The following is a 13,071-nucleotide window of genomic DNA, read 5'->3' as shown; positions in this document are numbered from 1 at the left end:
ACTGTAGGGGCACAGTGCTCATGCACTGGTGCCCTCCCCTATGGTATAGTGCACCCTGCCTTAGGGCTGTAAGGCCTGCTAGAGGGGTGACTTATCTATACTGCATAGGCAGTGTGAGGTTGGCATGGCACCTTGAGGGGAGTGCCAGGTCGACTTACTCGTTTTGTCCTCACCAGCACACACAAGCTGGCAAGCAGTGTGTCTGTGCTGAGTGAGGGGTCCCCAGGGTGGCATAAGACATGCTGCATCCCTTAGAGACCTTCACTGGCATCCGGGCCCTTGGTACCAGGGGTACCAGGGGTACCAGTTACAAGGGACTTACCTGGATGCCAGGGTGTGCCAATTGTGGAAACAAAAGTACAGGTTAGGGAAAGAACACTGGTGCTGGGGCCTGGTTAGCAGGCCTCAGCACACTTTCAAATCAAAACTTGGCATCAGCAAAGGCAAAAAGTCAGGGGGTAACCATGCCAAGGAGGCATTTCCTTACAAGTAGTTTTAAAAGCACTGCAAAGTTTCCTTCACATCCAGCAGCCTCAGCTTCAAGATAATTCTAGTGATTAATGTCCCTGCTGAAGACATTTGGGAGGTTTGACTCAAAGATAGCAAAGATGGTTAATATGTCTGTTGCAAAGAATGTGTATCATGCAAAGAACCGTATTTTATGTGCACAGCGGCTCACTGCTTTTGCCACAGAGATTCTTTTGTTATTGTGCAGTTCATAAATTACTATTGTAATCTAGCACAATGAACTATGAACTGCCATTCAAGAGCTGCATTCATACTGCATGGCACAAATTAAACAGTGTGTTTTTACCCAGACTTTCATTATCCTTATCCTGCTAAACAAAGTTTACTTGCATAAAAAATGCATTCTTATTATTAAAGTCAATGCTAACCACTGCGTTGTGTTCTGAATCCCGAGTTTGTGGTTCCTCAGGCCAAGCGCTCTTAGAAAATGCCACTAGTGTGGATGACATGTGAATCCCACACTTTGTAGTCCCCGGTAAAGTGCTGCGACACCCTACACTGGTATGAGAGGTGCTATAAAACAAATGAATTACATGTGACAGAGAGGCTTTGGAGAGATGAGAGGCCCTTATGGTTTTATTTCCTTCCCCCACCACATATTTAGGTGAAAAAGCTTTCTAACATCTTACGTACCTAAAATATAAAAACACAAATCGCTTGGGAAAGGTTGAATCTGACCTGAGGATTCAGCTTTCCTAAATAAAACGAAACATTTAAAAGTTAGTCGCTGACATGCAGCGCCAACCTTCCCATTAAAATGTTTCGATTATTGCATATTTTTCAAAGTAATTTGAGTATTTGTTTGGTTAATACTTGTTTGAGTATTTTTTTTGCGAATTACTGTTTTAATGTTTAAAATTTAAATCGTACAAATTTCTGGGGGTCCCCAGGTTCCAGCAATGATTTAATGGGGACACTCGGGAGTCAAAAGGTTGGGAACCACTGCCCTAGAGGGCATAACCACATGAAAAGAAAATGACTGAAAGTGTTGCAGTGTAACCATATATTTAGCCCCTAGAGGGCATTGTGCCTTACACCTGTTCAGGGGCAGCAGGCCTACTGCATTGAAATTACAAACAAGATCCTTAAAACACAAACTACTCCCAGCTGCAAAACAAAGGTTCCAGCCATGAGACAGCTTAAGAACACACTGGATGGTAGGAGAGGCTATTATTTTAGGGTCCCCACTAACCTAGTGTGGTCACCCATGATTAAGACAGAAAGAGCAGGTCACGCTGAACGTTTTGGTGGTCGTCCCATTGTCCTAGGACCATCACAGGCTGAGTTATGGGCAAACATGTTTTGTAAAAGTAATGGCCTGCAAAGCATTATGGGGTGAGTTTACGGAGTGTAGTGAATATTTTAGCAACTGCTCTCCCGCTGTGCCGGGAGAGCCACTTTGAGGATTTCTGTGTTTTTTACGCAAAGCATTTATCAATTACATGTGTTTTTGTGAAAGCTATGGAGAGTGAAGGGGAGAGCCAAAATAAATTACTCTAATTAGGTAACAGTGTGACCAGCGCCCCAATACCAACGATGGAGATTGCGCTAATAGCGGTGTGAGGGCCATGGCTGCAATGGTGCACAAAGGGGAGAGTCAAAAGAAATAAATAGTTTGCCTATGCTGAAGTATATTAGCAATTGTGCAATAATCAATCTACCAGGCTCAGTCTGCAAGGCCAAGGAGGCACAAACGTAAAGGATTTACCAATTACATCAAGGGATTTTTGAAAGGCAATCCCACTAACTAGTGAAAGTGATGGGTGTGGTTAAAGGCCTACAGAATAGTTACAACAGGTCGAAAAGCGCTTGTGCTCCCAACCTAAAAATGAAAGCAAGTTACTCTTACATGTTCTTATCTGTATAATCTGAGAAGGGTTATGTACAGGCGTAAATCTTGGGGTGCTGGCAGTCATGCTTGTTGGGCAGAAGGAGTTGAAGGCCCCCTTCGAAGTCAGGAGGTGTTCTTCGAAGAGGTGGCTTTTGGAGCACCTTTCTGATCTAGAGTAGCAGTGTTTCCTGCCTGGGACGGATGTTGTTCCAGGTCCTCGTGCATGGAGGGAACAGAGGGAACATGCTCAGCGTAGGCGATAAGTTTGTGCACCAGGTATGGTGGTGCACCTCTTGGGCCTTGTTCAGGCATCGTCAGGTTTGGGGATGATGTGACTGCAAGCAGCACTCATTACAGGTCCTTCTTGAAGTTCTGTGTCTGTAGCTCTTGGGTGAGATGGGGAGTAGAGGGCAGGATGCCCCCTTGGCCATCTCTAGGACCAGGGATGCGACTCAACAGGAGATGGTTAATCTGGAAATGGTTCATCTTCCACGTGTGAGAGAACGTGGCATAAACTCTCATTTAAAGTATCCTTCTGGAGGCAGTTGTCTTTTCTTCGTTAGAGTACTGAAGGAGCGGTCGGTGTAGAGTAGATCTGTACAGTTTGTGTTGGTGGGTAGCAGATGCATCAGTAGTGTTGTCTCAGATCCAGCCACGGTTTGTGAAGAGGGAACCTTTGGTTTTTCTCCGGTTTAGTTTCAGGTAGGCCCTTAATATTCTCTTCTGAATGAGAGTGAAGCATTTTTTGAGTTAATGTCCAGCTGAAAGTTTCAGGTAGATTTGCAGGCGGTCTGTACCTTCATGGACTAAGCTTCCCTTTGACACAGTGTAGAGAGTGGGTCATCAACATTGCAGTCTTCCCTTTCACACAGTGTGGAGAGCGCGTTCATCAGTGCAAGCTTCCCCGTCACACAGTGTAGAGAGTGGACTCATCAGTGCAAGCTTCCCTTTCACACAGTGTGTAGAGAATGGGCTCATCAGCAGTCCAAGCTTCCCTTTCAGAGCGAACTCATCAGCAGTGCAAGCTTCCCTTTCACTCAGTGTAGAGAGCAGGCTCATCAGGAGTGCATGCTTTCTTTTCACACAGTGTAGAGAGCGGGCTCATCATAATCACCAGCAGTGCAAGCTTGCCCTTCACACCGAGCGTGGAGAGCGGGCTCATCACCAGTGCAAGCTTCCCTTTCACACAGAGCAATGAGCTCAGGCTCGTCAGCAGTGCAAGCTTTCCTTTCACACATGGCCCAGAGTGAGTGGTCGTCAGGAGTGCAAGCTTTCCTTTTAACACTGTGTAGAGTTGTGGCTCATCAGTACAAGCTTCCCTTTCACACAGAGTGGGCTCATCAGCAGTGTAATCTTCCCTTTCACACACTGAGTAGAGAACGTGCTCGTCAGCCGTGCAAGTTTCCCTTTAACACAGAGAGGAGCCTGACCTCAGCAGTGAAAGCTTCCCTTTCACACAGTGTGTAGAAAGCAGGCTCATCCAGTTCACACAGAGTGTAGAGAGCAGGCTCACCAGCAGTGCAAGCTTCCCCTTCACACAGCATAGAGAGTGGGCTTGTCAGCAGTGCAAGCTTCCATTACACAGGGCTTAGAAAGCAGGATCATCAGCAGTGCAATCTTCCCTTTCAGATACAGTGCAGAGTGCGGGCTCACCCAGCAGTGCAAGCTTCCCTCTCATACAAAACATAGAAAGCTGGCTCTTCAGCAGTGGAAGCTTCCTTTTTACACAGTGTAGAGAGCGGGGTCTGGAATACAAGCTTCCCTTGCACACAGTGTAGAGAACGGGATCATCAGCAGTACAAGCCTTCCTATCACACAATGTAGAGAATGGGCTCATGAACAGCGCAAGCTTCCCTTTCACACAGTGTAGAGAGTGATCTCAGCAGTGCATGCTTCCCTTTCACACAGAGTGGGTGCATCAGCATTGCAAGCTTCTCTTTCACACAGTGTAGAGAGCGGGCTCATGAGCAATGTAAGCTTCCCCTTCACACATAGTGTAGAGAGCAGGGTCAGGAGTACAAACTTCCCTTTCACACAGCTCAGAGAATGGGCTAATCAGGGCAAGCTTCCCTTTCACACAGTGTAGGAACCTGGGCTCGTCAACAGTGCAAGCTTCCCTTTCCCACAGGGTATAGAGCAGGCTCGTTAGGAGTGCACGCTTCCTTTGCCCACAGAGTGTAGTGAGCGGGATCCTCAGGAGTGCACACTTGTCTTGTACACAGAGCATAGGGAGTGGTCTCATCAGTGCAAGCTTCCCTTTGTACAGAATGTAGAGAGCAGGCTCATCAGTGCAAGCTTCCTTTTCACACAGTGTAGAGCGTGACCTTAGCAGTGCAAGCTTCCCTTTCACACAGAGCATATCGAGTGGGCTCATTAGGATTGGAAGCCTCCCTTTCACACTTTGTAGAGAGAGGGTTCATCAGCAGTGCAGGCTTCCCTTTCACACAGTGTGGAGAACGGGCTTATTGTCAAAGCAATCTTCCCTTTCACAGTGTAGAGAGTGGCTCGTCAGTGCAAGCTTCCTTTTCACACAGAGTGAGCTTATCAGTAGTGCAAGCTACTCTTAAGCCTCCCTTTTGTAGGAGGCTGGCCCTTTATGTAGTGTGCAAAGCCAGGCACACTGCAGGGGGTCCAGGCAGCCACACGTTGGTTTAGAAGGGTGCAGTACCCCTAGGACACAGCAGGTTCTTTCTTTTCAGGTCAGAGGGCGGCCGAGTGAATCAGTGAGCTAGGAGCTGTGCGCAAGGATGCCCTTTGGAGCCGGAGGTAAGTGGGTTCAAGGGTCATTTGCAAGACAACAGGGGCACTCTGGCGGGGGGTGTTACTGAAATTCCCCGCCTGGGGCTTCCTCCTGGTCCTTGTGTAGCCCCAGGGGGGCTAGTTTTCTTGGTGTCTGACCAATACCCAGGGTATTGGTATGGTTTGACCACTGGAGGGTGCAGTGCCACCAAACTTGGCACACTTGCAGTGTTTGTCCTTGCAGTCGTCAGTGTATCATCGGGTCCAGCTGCAAATTCCCTGTTTGGGAGTTAGCAGCTGGATAGTGAAGTGACCCTCACTGGGTTGATGGTTTCTTCTTGTTGCAGAGTGGTACCTCCACTCCAGAGGGAGTTCTTTGGCAATTAGCGAAGTCTGGAGGTCCTCTGGGGTTTTGTAAAGTTGTTCATTTGTCCAGCAGCTCCTCAGTGGCGTTTGCCAGGTCCTGGGAGAACCTTGCAGGGTTTATCGCCTTTTCTTTGTTGCAGCAGGTCCACAGTTCTCGTGCCTTGGATCTTCTTTATGCTAATCTTCTTTTGTCCTTCGAATGTGATAACCTGGCCTAGAGGTGCCCACTAAATACTGAGTTTAGTGGACATTTTAGGGGGAACCTGGAAGTGTCCAATAGGACACATACCTTTGGGTGGCTACACTCACTACAGTGTGACCACTTCCTGTGGGGAGGGCCAGTTCCCTAGCCCTTTGAAGCTCACTGGTAGGGCAGTGCATTCCTGAGGGAGGGGGTGTTCGCTCCTCCACCCAGGAAGGGCTTTGTTTTACTCACTAGAGAGCCAGGGCTCTCCCCAGGTTTGTATATTGGGTGTCTGGAGGTGGCAGCTGGATAGGACCAGTCGGCAACCATGCCAGGATAGTTAGCTTTTGCAGGGGGCACCTCTAAGGTGACCCCTGGGTACATTTAGGGATAAATCCAATACTGGTACAAGTTTGGATTTAATATTCTGAGCTGTTTGATACCAAACAACCCAGGGTGCAGAGTGGCCATTGTGTAGCTGGGAAACTCATGTTTGACCAGTGTCCAGCACATATATTAATATGGCTGCTCTTTTAACTCACTATGTCCCAGCTTTGGCAAGACACAGTGAGGGCATATTGCTTATGCAGCTATGCCCCCACATATGATATAGTGCACCCTGCCTTAGGGCTGTAAGGCCTGCCAGAGGGGTGACGTACCCATAGTATATGCAGTGTATGGTGGACAGGGCACACAGGTAGTGTGCCATGTTGAGGTAATGTTTTAGGTTTGCACCAGGGCACTCAGCCTGCTATGGCAGTGCTGGGTGCATCTGGGTGCATGGCCCTAGAGGGTGGCACAACCAGTGCTGCTGCCCTCGGGGCCTACCCATAGTACCCCATGCTCAGGGTACCTAAGTCCCTTTTTAGTAAGGATGTATAGTGGTAGCTAAAGGTGTTGCCAATTGTGCCAATGCATTACAACAGTTTTAGGGAAAGAGCTCTTTCCCAGGGAACCTGCTTAGCAGGGGCCCTGGGCACTACAATATCTAGGCTACATCAAACACCAGGCAAAAAGTGGGGGCTAACCATGTCAAAAAGGAGCCTTTTCTCACACCTTTCACACATAGTGTAGAGAGCGGGCTCATCAGCAGCGCAAGCTTCCCTTTCACAGAGAAGAGTGGACTCAGCAATGCAAGCTTCTCTTTCACAGAGAATGTAGAGAGCGGGCTCATTAGCAGCACAATCTTTCCTTTCACAGTGTAGAGAGTGGGCTCAGCAGTGCAAGCTTCCCTTTCATACATAGTGTAGAAAGTGGGGTCAGGAGTACAAGCTTCCCTTTCATACATAGTGTGGAGAGCGGGCTCATCAGGAGCACAAGCTTCCCTTTCACAGAGTAGAGAGTGGACTCAGCAATGCAAGCTTCCTTTTCATACATAGTGTAGAAAGCGGGGTCAGGAGTACAAGGTACGCTTTCACACAGAGTGGGCTCATCAGCAGTGTAAACTTCCCTTTCACACAGTGTAGAGAACGGCTCATCTGCAGTGCAAGCTTCCCTTTCACATGGAGCGGCTCATCAGTGCAGCTTCCCTTTCACTCAGAGTGTAGTTAGCAGGCTCATCGGGGTACAAGCTTCTCTTTCACACAGTGTAGAGAGAGGCTCATCAGCAGTGCAAGCTTCCCTTTCACACTGTAGAGAGCTGCTCATCTGCAGTAGGAGCTTCCCTTTTACACAGTGTAAAGAGCAGGCCCAGCATAATTGTCATCATTACAAGCTTCACTTTGACACACAGTGCAGGGAGCAGCAGTACAAGGTTCCCTTTGACAGTGTAGAGAGAGGTCTCATCAGTGCAAGCTTCCATTTCACACAGTGCAGGAAGCAGGGTCATCAGTAGTGCATTCCGAGTTCAGGAGTGGTCTCGACATAATCATCAGGAGTGCAAGCTTCCTGCTCACAGGGTATAGAGTGGGCACATCATTGGAAGCTTCCTTCTCGTGGAGAGTGGGCGCATCAGCAGGGCAATCTTCCCTTTCACACAGAGTGGGCTCATCAGTAGTGAAAGCTTCCATTTCACTCAGTGTAGAGAGTGGGCTCATCAGTGCAAGCTTCTCTCTCACACAGTATAGTGAGCAGGCTCACCAGCTGTGCAAACTTTCCTTTCACAGTGTAGAGAGTGGGCTCATCAGTGCAAGCTTCCATTTCACAGAGTATAGAGAGCAAGCTCTTCATTGCAAACTTCCCTCTGACACAGTGTAGAGAGCAGGCTCATCAGTGGAAGCCTTCCTTTCACACAGTGTAGAGTGTGGGCTCAGCAGTGCAAGCTTCCCTTTCACACAGAATGTAGTGAGCGGGCTCATAAGTGCAAGCTTCTCTTTCATACACAGCATAGAGAGCGGGCTCATCGGAGTTGAACCTTCCCTTTCAGATTTAGTGTAGAGCAGGCTCATTGGCAGTGAAAACTTTCCTGGCACACAGAGTGGGCTCAGTAGTGCAAGCTTCCCTTTCAACAGAGTGGGCTCATCAGCAGTGCAAGCTTTCCATTCATCCAATTAGAGAGCATTCTCAGCAGTGGAAGCTTCCCTTTCACAGAGTATTGAGAGCGCACTCATCATTGCAAGCTTCCCTTTGACACAGCGTAGAGAGCGGGTTCACCAGCAGTGATAGCATCCTTTTCACACTGTGTGCAGAGAGTTGGCTAATCAGCAGTGCAACCTTTCCTTTATCACACTGTAAAGAGCAGGGTGATCATTGCGAGCTTCCCTTTCATACACAGTATAGAGAGCAGTTTTGTCAACAGTGCAAACTTCCCTTTCACACAGTGAGATCATCAGCAGTGCAAGCTTCCCATTCACCCAGAGAGCAGACTTAGCAGTGGAAGCTTCACTTCCACACATTGTAGAGCGCAGGCTCATCAGCTTTGCCAGCTTTCCTTTCACACACAGCATAAGGAGCAGGCTCTGCATAGCCGTCAGCAGTGCAAGCTTCACTTTCACAGAGCATAGAGAGAGGGTTTATCAGCAGTGGAAGCTTCTCTTTGATACAGTATAGAGAGCGGGGTCATCGGTACAAGCCTCCCTTTCACACACTGTAGAGAGATGGCTCAACAGGACTGTAAGCTTCCTTTGCCCGTGTAGTGAGCGTGCTCATCAGGAGAGCACACTTCCCTTTCACTCAGTGTGAAGAGTGGGTCCATCTGCAGTGCAAACTTCCCTTTCACATACTGTAAAGAGTAGGCTCATCATTGCAAGCAGTGCGGGGAGCGGGCTTATCAGTGCAAGCCTCCCTTTCACATAGTGTAGAGAGCAGGTTCAGCTGTGTAAGCTTCCCTTTCACACATTGTAGAGAGGGGCTCATCAGCACTACAAGCTAGCTTTACTTTCAAACAGTGTAGAGTGGGCTCATCAGTGCAAGCTTCCCTTCCACACAGCATGGAGAGCAGGCTCATCATCAGTGCAAGCTTCCCTTTCACACAGTAGTAGAGAGCAGGATCATCAGTGCAAGCTTCCCTTTCTAACAGCTTAGAGAGCAAGTGCAAGCTTCCTTTCCACACTGTAGAGAGCGGGCTCATCAGTGCAAGCTTCCCTTTCACACAGAGAGTAGAGAACGGGCATGTCAGCAGTGCAAGCTTCCCTTTCACAGAGTGTAGATAGCGGGCTCATTAGCAGTGCAAGATTCCCTTTCACACAGAGTAGAGAGAACAGGCTCATCAGCAGTACAAGTTTCAACTCACACAGTGTGGAGAGCGAGCTCATCAGTGCAAGCTTCACTTTCACACAGCATAGAGAGCTGTCTGATCTACAGTGCAAGTTTGCTTTCACACACAGCGTAGGGAGTGGGCTCACCAGTGCAAGCTTCACTCTCACACACAGTGTAGAGAGCAGGCTCATCAGGAGTGCATGCTTCCTTTTGCAGTGTGTGTGGGCTCACCATAATCAGTAGTAGAAACTTATTTTCACACAGTGTGTAAAGAGTGGGCTCATGAGTGCTAGCTTCCCTTCCACACAGTGTAGAGAAGAAGCTCATCAACAGTGCATGATTCCCTCTCATACAGAGCATAGCGAACCGGCTCGTCAGCAGTGCAAACTTCCTTTTTACACAGTGTAGAAAGCGAGTGCAAGCTTCCCTTTCACACACAGTGTAGAGAGCGGGTTCATCAGCAGTGCAAGCTTCCCTTACATGCAATATAGAGAGCGGGTTCATCAGCAGTGCAAGCTTCCCTTTCACACAGAGCAGATGAAGCGGCCTCATCAGTACAAGCTTCCCTTCACACAGTGTACAGTGGGCTCATCAGCAGTGCAAGCTTCCCCTTCACACAGAGCAGATGAAGCGGCCTCATCAGTACAAGCTTCCCTTCACACAGTGTACAGTGGGCTCATCAGCAGTGCAAGCTTCCCTTTCACACATTGTGGAGAGTGCGCTCATCAGTTGTGCAAGCTTAATTTTCATACATATTGTAGAGAGCAGGCTCATTCAGGAGTGCAAGCTTCCCTTTCACACAGTGTAGAGAGCAGCCTCCGCAGGGCAGGCTTCCCTTTTACAGTGTGTAGAGAGCGTGCTCATCCGTGCAAGCGTCCCTTTTCCACAGAGTGTATAGAACGGCTTGGCAGCAGTGCAAGCTCCTCTCTAATACAGATCATAGAGAGCCAGCTCGTCAGCAGTGAAACCTTCCCTTTTCACACAGTGTAGAGAGCGGAATCATCAGTGCAAGCTTTCCTTTCACACTCAGCTTAGAGAACCGTTTTGTCAGCAGTGTAAGCTTCGCTTTCACATAGAGCTTATAGAACAGGCTTGTCAGCAGTGCAAGCTTCCCTACACACAGTGTAGAGAGCGAGCTCAAGAGTGTAAGCTTCCTTTTCAGACAGAATGTAGGGAATGGGCTCATCAGGAGTGCAAGCTTTGCTTTCACACAGTGTAGAGAGCAGGCTCATCAGCAGTGTAAGCTTCTTTTTCACACTGTACAGAGTGGGTTCATCAGCATTGCAAGCTTCCCTTTCACACCCAGTGTAAAGAGTGGGATCAGCCGTGCAAGCTTCTCTTTCACGCACAGTGTAAAGAGTGGGCTCAGCAGTGCAAGCTTCCCTTTCACACACAGTGTAGAGAGTGGGCTCAACAGCAGTGCAAGCTTACCTTTCACACAGAGCATAGGGAGCAGGGTCAGCAGTGCAAGCTTCACTTTCATACAGTGTAGAGAGGCGGCACATCACTTATTAAAACAAGCTTCCGTTTCACGGTGAGTACTGTCTGCACAAGCATTGGTAGTACATGCTTCTCTTTTAGAAACAGCACACGGGAAGGCTCAGAACAAGCATGCTTCCCCTCAGACAAACCAAATAGAGCAGCACCTTTCAGTCCTCAGTAGTGAAAGCTTCCCTTGTACGTACCTTAGATAAGGTTTAGCAGAAGTTTGATAGTGCAAGCTTCCCTTGTACACATTTTAGAGCTGGTTCAGCACAAGCTTTGATAGTGCAAGTTTCCCTTGTACACACCTTAGAGCTGGTTCAGCATGAGCTTTGATAGTGCAAGCTTCCCTTGTGCACTCCCTAGAGCTGGCTTAGCACAAGCTTTGATAGTGCAAGCTTCCCTTGTACACTCCTTAGAGCTGGTTCAGCACAATCGTTGATAGTGCAAGCTTCCCTTGTACACTCCCTAGACCTGGCTCAGCACAAGCTTTGATACTGCAAGCTTCCCTTGTACACTCCCTAGAGCTGGTTCAGCACAAGCGTTGATGGTGCAAGCTTCCCTTGTACACTCCCTAGAGCTGGTTCAGCACAAGCGTTGATGGTGCAAGCTTCCCTTGTGCACTCCCTAGAGCTGGCTTAGCACAAGCTTTGATAGTGCAAGCTTCCCTTCTACACTCCTTAGAGCTGGTTCAGCACAAGCTTTGATAGTGCAAGCTTCCCTTGTACACTCCTTAGAGCTGGTTCAGCACAAGCTTTGATAGTGCAAGTTTCCCTTGTACACGCCTTAAAGCTGGTTCAGCATGAGCTTTGACGGTGCAAGCTTCCCTTGTACACTCCTTAGAGCTGGTTCAGCACAATCGTTGATAGTGCAAGCTTCCCTTGTACACTCCCTAGAGCTGGCTCAGCACAAGCTTTGATACTGCAAGCTTCCCTTGTACACTCCCTAGAGCTGGTTCAGCACAAGCGTTGATGGTGCAAGCTTCCCTTGTACACTCCCTAGAGCTGGTTCAGCACAAGCGTTGATGGTGCAAGCTTCCCTTGTACACTCCCTAGAGCTGGTTCAGCACAAGCGTTGATGGTGCAAGCTTCCCTTGTACACTCCCTAGAGCTGGTTCAGCACAAGCTTTGATGGTGCAAGCTTCCCTTGTACACTCCCTAGAGCTGGTTCAGCACAAGCTTTGACGGTGCAAGCTTCCCTTGTACACTCCCTAGAGCTGGTTCAGCACAACCTTTGACGGTGCAAACTTCCCTTGTACACTCCTTAGAGCTGGTTCAGCACAAGCTTTGACAGTGCAAGCTTCCCTTATATACACCTTAGAGCTGGTTCAGCACAAGCTTTCATAGCTCAAGCTTCCTTTATGAAGCAAGCAGCGACAGGATATCATGGAGAGGATGGGGAGCACAGACTCCCCCTCAGTGGTCACCAGTGGCCTCAAACATTGCCCATGTACCGTGGGTTGTAACTATGCCTTGGGTTTTTTCAGATTCCATCCTTTCTGTTGAAACTAACAAATGTAAAAAAAGTCCTCTGGGTGTTGCTTTTTATTGAAATGTGGCCATGATGTGAGCCCAGTACAAGTTCATGGGCTTTCTGACTTCCTTATATGACAGTTGACCTCTCTAGTGGCCACACCTGAGCTGACCATGTAAAATATAGGATCTTAGTGCACAGTTGTGCACAGCCCAGCTCATAGTCGAAGGATAAACTTTATGTAGCTACGCGGCACATGTGCACCACAAGGTTAGTGATGCCCATGAGCACACACCAGTGCCCGTGAGCACATACCACAAGGATACTGGTGCCCGTGAGCACATACCACAAGGTTACCGGTGTGCATGAGCACGTACCAGAGGGATACCTGTGCCCATGAGCACGTACCTGAGAGATACCGTGCCCATGAGCATGTACCAGAGGGATACTGGTGCCCATGAGCACGTACCTGAGAGATACCGGTGCCCATGAGCACATACCAAAGGGATATCGAAGCTCGTGAGCACGCATCACAAGGTTATCAGTGCTGGTGAGCACATACCTGATGGATACCGGTGCCCGTGAGCACGTGCCAGAGGGATACCGGTGCCCATGAGCACTTTCCAGAGGGATGCTCGTGCCCATGAGAATGTAGCAGAGGGGTACCGGTGCCCCGCGAGCACGTACCCGAGGGATACCGGTGCCCCGCGAGCACGTACCCGAGGGATACCGGTGCCCCGCGAGCACGTACCCGAGGGATACCGGTGCCCCGCGAGCACGTACCCGAGGGATACCGGTGCCCCGCGAGCACGTACCCGAGGGATACCGGTGC

At 49.0% G+C, this 13,071-nt stretch overlaps 1 protein-coding gene across 6 annotated transcripts in view; it reads left to right on the top strand.

Moving 5' to 3' along the window:
* KLHDC3 (kelch domain containing 3) overlaps positions 1-13,071 on the top strand; it is a 344,468-nt gene that overhangs the window by 56,350 nt on the left and 275,047 nt on the right. The gene's annotated exons all lie outside the window — the stretch shown is intronic.

This window comes from Pleurodeles waltl, chromosome 5 (assembly GCF_031143425.1).
Source record: "Pleurodeles waltl isolate 20211129_DDA chromosome 5, aPleWal1.hap1.20221129, whole genome shotgun sequence".
Lineage (NCBI taxonomy): Eukaryota > Metazoa > Chordata > Amphibia > Caudata > Salamandridae > Pleurodeles > Pleurodeles waltl.
The sequence above is the reverse complement of the archived record's forward strand: the minus strand, read 5'-3'. Positions and strand labels throughout refer to the sequence as shown.